This window comes from Cetorhinus maximus, unplaced genomic scaffold (assembly GCF_964194155.1).
Source record: "Cetorhinus maximus unplaced genomic scaffold, sCetMax3.hap1.1 HAP1_SCAFFOLD_1703, whole genome shotgun sequence".
Taxonomy (NCBI): Eukaryota; Metazoa; Chordata; class Chondrichthyes; order Lamniformes; family Cetorhinidae; genus Cetorhinus; species Cetorhinus maximus.
Window position 1 is genome coordinate 37,501 of NW_027597643.1, and position 5,189 is coordinate 42,689.

The following is a 5,189-nucleotide window of genomic DNA, read 5'->3' on the forward strand; positions in this document are numbered from 1 at the left end:
GTGAGTGATGGTCAGCTCTGGCTTCAGTCGGTTCGAATTCTTTGTCTAACATAGGGTGGTGAGGGTCTGGAATGTGCTGCCTGGGAGGCGGGTTAGCCTCACATCCTTTCAAAAGTACCTGGATGAGCACTGGGCACGTCCATAACATTCAAGGCGATGGGGCCGAGCGCTGGTCAACGGGGTTAGGCGGGTAGGTCAGGTGTTTCTCACATGTCGGCGCAGACTCGATGGGCCGAAGGGCCTCTTCCGCACCCTGTGTGGTCCTGTGACAGGTGGAGGCAAAGGAGAGCTCACCAGGGATGTCATGGGCAAAGGGGCAAAGGGGTGTTAATGAGAGTGGTGCTGGCTAGAGGAGGTGATAATGGCGGCATTAAGGTCAGAGAGCAGGATGTGATAATAGCAGGACAAGGGTAAGCAACCTGGAAAGAACGACATGAACAAGCGACAGACGGCCCTCGTGAGTCTGGGATGGGGGTGGGGGGGGTGGGGAAGTGGACGGTGGTGGGGGAGAAAGATTGAAAATAGGGTAAAAGGCGGGAATAAAGGTGGTAATTGCCGGGCCAGTCAAATCCCAAAGGAAAACTTGGCCAAGCTGTCACGACGATGTTAAAATTTGTATTTGTTATGAGAAGGTAGGTACACCGAAGTCAGAAGTAAAGAAAGTCCACTACCTACCACCTTAGGAGATTTAAACGCTTAAATTAAAACATTTTATTAACAAAATATAAAAAAAGAAATTTAACACAAAGATTACAGTTGCACGGTTAAACTTAGTCTTATCATAGCTCCCAAAATATTCCTACTTAACCAGACTCCCAGTTACACCCCACCTTTCAGGCAACAGTCCAAATAGATCCACAATCTACAAAAACAAAACATCCAACAATATTACCACAAGCACCCACTGTTGCTATAAGGGACATATTTCACAGCTCCTCTCTCCCTCCCCCTTGACAACGGAAGTCCAAGGCACTAAACCAAACCTTGCGCTCTGGGGTGAGCCAACACTTCACTGGGGATCCCGGAGGTAGCTTTCCCACAGGTCTGTTTCACGCAGTCCAGCTCTCAAGGTCTCACAGGACCGCACCCCATACAGATGTCCGTCTTGCTTTAAGTATATTTTCTCCCTTTTGATCTGCAAATCCCATTGTTTCACTCTGGCTTTGGGAGTGACTTTGCCCAGAATATTTTTAAAAAAATCATTCATGGCCAGCACTTTTGTGAAAAATAACTTTGCCTTATTTATTTTGCCAGTTGTAAAACATCCTATCATGTCCCCATGAAAATCAAAAACCCCTCAACTTATCGACACATGCAAATTCCATTCAGGCTATACCTGCGGGGACCTCATCTTAGCTCACCCATCTCCATTTCAAAATGCCTGCTTTTTCACCACACACACACACACACACACACACACACACACACACATCTACGCACACACAAGCCTGCTTCAGTGTCCCACAGTAATATCACGGGGAGGCAAGCGATATTTCCGTTGCAGTCTGAATAGGTTCTTGATCCATAAAACATCCAGTAATATCACCTCGAGCACCCGCTGTCGCGACGAGGGAGGCGTTTCACACCTGCTCGCGTCCTCTTGCTCCGCAATGGAATTCCAAGGTGTTTAACAAAAACCTTGCAGCCCCGGAACAAGGAAAAGGAGCTCTGGGGGTGGCTCGAATCTACTTTTGACCAGATGGCCGACCCACCGCCGAACGTTCACGCGCTCAAAGAGCTTTCGGTCTTCCCGTAAATACACTATTCCTCCGCGATCGTGAAATCCATGGTTCTAAACATTATTAGGAAGGTTCCCTTCCCGAAATATAAAACTCTTTTGGGGCTGTCATTATGGACCGAACTCGGGAGAAAAACGGACTTAATCAAAGGCTTTCTCGGGTTGTAAAACTGTTCAGTCTTCGAAAAGCTTCTCAAAGTATCTAAAAATGCAAATATATAAGCTCGCACATTTTAATTTGCAATGACTTGCATTTGCAACTTAATGCTTTGATGATTTAAACCGTGCAGTCGAACAGCCTCCCAGTTCAAGTCAGTTAGTCACACATGCACACCCACACACACAGAACGATCACGTTATTGGGCAATGTCTGAACCAAGGTGGCCGTGAGTTCAGGAGCAGAGGGACACTGGCAGAGCACACAAACTGAGCACCAACCAAAGGGGCAATCGCCAATCAACTGGCAGCACATTAGCAGCAACGGAAGGAGGTTAGAGAGATAAGGAGGGGGGAAGTGTCTAGAGGAGGACACAGAGATAGGGAGGGGTGTAGGGGCTGGAGAAGGATACAGAGATAGGGAGGGTTGTAGTGGCTGGAGGTGGTTACAGAGATAGGGAGGGGTGTAGGGGGTTGGAGGAGGTTACAGAGATAGGGAGGGTTGTAGCAGCTGGAGGAGGTTACAGAGATAGTGACGGTTGTAGGGGCTGGAGGAGTTTACAGAAATAGGGAGGGGTGAAGGGGGTGAAAGAGGTTACAGAGATAGGGAGGGTTGTAGAGGCTGGAGGAGGTTGCAGAGATAGGGAGGGGTGTCGGGGCTGGAGGAGGTTACAGAGATAGGGAGGGTTGTCGGGGCTGGAAGAGGTTACAGAGATAGGGAGGGATGTAGGGGCAGGAGGAGTTTAGAGAGATAGGGAGGGATATATGGGCTGGAGGAGGTTACAGAGATAGGGAGGGTTGTAGGGACTGGAGGAGGTTACAGAGATAGGGAGGGTTGTAGGGTCTGGAGGAGGTTACAGAGATAGGGAGGGTTGTAGAGGCTGGAGGAGGTTGCAGAGATAGGGAGGGGTGTCGGGGCTGGAGGAGGTTACAGAGATAGGGAGGGTTGTCGGGGCTGGAAGAGGTTACAGAGATAGGGAGGGATGTAGGGGCAGGAGGAGTTTAGAGAGATAGGGAGGGATATATGGGCTGGAGGAGGTTACAGAGATAGGGAGGGTTGTAGGGACTGGAGGAGGTTACAGAGATAGGGAGGATTGTAGGGGCTGGAGAAGGTTACAGGGATAGGGAGGGTTGTAGGGGGCTGGAGGAGGTTACAGAGATAGGGAGGGGTGTAGGGGCTGGAGGAGGTTACAGAGATAGGGAGGGTTGTCGGGGCTGGAAGAGGTTACAGAGATAGGGAGGGATGTAGGGGCAGGAGGAGTTTAGAGAGATAGGGAGGGATATATGGGCTGGAGGAGGTTACAGAGATAGGGAGGGTTGTAGGGACTGGAGGAGGTTACAGAGATAGGGAGGATTGTAGGGGCTGGAGAAGGTTACAGGGATAGGGAGGGTTGTAGGGGGCTGGAGGAGGTTACAGAGATAGGGAGGGTTGCAGGGGCTGGAGGAGGTTACAGAGATAGGGAGGATTGTAGGGGCTGGAGCAGGTTACGGAGATAGGGAGGGTTGTAGGGGCTGGAGGAGGTTACGGAGATAGGGAGGGTTGTAGGGGCTGGAGAAGGGCACAGAGACAGGGAGGGGTGTAGGGGCTGGAGGAGGTCAACGGGATAGGGAGGGTGGTAGTGGCTTGAGGAGGTGACAGGGATAGGGTTTGTTGTAGGGGCTGGTGGAGAATACAGAGATAGGGAGGGTTATAGTTGCTGGAGGAGGTTACAGAGATAGGGGGGTTTGTAGGGGCTGGAGTATGATACAGAGATAGGGATGGTTTTTGGGGATTCAGGAGGTTATAGCGAAAGGGAATGTTGAAGTTGTCTGGAGGAGGTTACAGAGATAGGGAGTGTTGTGGGTGCTGGAGGAGGTTATAAAGATAGGGAGGGTTGTATTGGCTGGAGAAGGTTACAGAGTTGTGAGGGTTGTAGGGGCTGGAGGAGGTTACAGAGATAGGGAGGGTTGTAGGGGCTGGAGGAGGTGACAGGGATAGGGTTTGTTGTAGGGGCTGGTGGAAAATACAGAGATAGGGAGGGTTATAGTTGCTGGAGGAGGTTACAGAGATAGGGAGGGTTGTAGGGGCTGGAGGGGAATACAGAGATAGGGAGGGTTGTAGTGGCCGGAGGAGGTAACAGATATAGGGGGGTTTGTAGGGGCTGGAGTATGATACAGAGATAGGGATGGTTTTTGGGGATTCAGGAGGTTATAGCGAAAGGGAATGTTGAAGTTGTCTGGAGGAGGTTACAGAGATAGGGAGGGTTGAAGGGACTGGAGGAGGTTACAGAGATAGGGAGGGTTGTAGGGGCTGGAGGAGGTTACAGAGATAGGGAGGGTTGTATTGGCTGGAGAAGGTTACAGAGATAGGGAGGGTTGTAGGGGCTGGAGGAGGTTACAGAGATAGGGAGGGGTGTAGGGGCTGGAGGAGGTAACAGAGATAGGGAGGGTTGAAGGGGCTGGAGGAGGTTACAGAGATAGGGAGGGTTGTATTGGCTGGAGAAGGTTACAGAGATATGGAGGGTTGTATTGGCTGGAGAAGGTTACAGAGTGGTGAGGGTTGTAGGGGCTGGAGGAGGTTACAGAGATAGGGAGGGTTGTATTGGCTGGAGGAGGTTACAGAGATATGGAGGGTTGTCGGGGCTGGAGGAGGTTACAGAGATATGGAGGGTTGTCGGGGCTGGAGGAGGTTACAGAGATAGGGAGGGTTATCGGGGCTGGAGGAGGTTCCAGAGATAGGGAGGGTTGTAGTGGCAAGAGGAGGTTACAGAGATAGGGAGGGTTGTAGCGGCTGGATAAGGTTACAGAGGTAGGGACTGTGGTAGGGGCTGGGATGATTTTATAGAACTAGGGAGGGTTGCAGGTGCTGGAGGAGGTTACAAAGATAGGGAGGGTTGTATTGGCTGGAGAAGGTTACAGAGTTGTGAGGGTTGTAGGGGCTGGAGGAGGTTACAGAGATAGGGAGGGTTGTATTGGCTGGAGGAGGTTACAGAGATATGGAGGGTTGTTGGGGCTGGAGGAGGTTACAGAGATAGGCGGGGTGTAGGGGCTGGAAGAGGTTACAGAGATGGGGAGGGTTATCGGGGCTGGAGGAGGTTCCAGAGATAGGGAGGGTTGTAGTGGCAAGAGGAGGTTACAGAGATAGGGAGGGTTGTCGGGGCTGGAGGAGGTCACGGAGATAGGGAGGGTTGCAGGTGCTGGAGGAGGTTACAGAGATAGGGAGGTTTGTAGGGGCTGGAAGAGGTTACAGAGATAGGGAGTGTTGTCGGGGCTGGAGGAGGTTACAGAGATAGGGAGGTTTGTAGGGGCTGGAAGA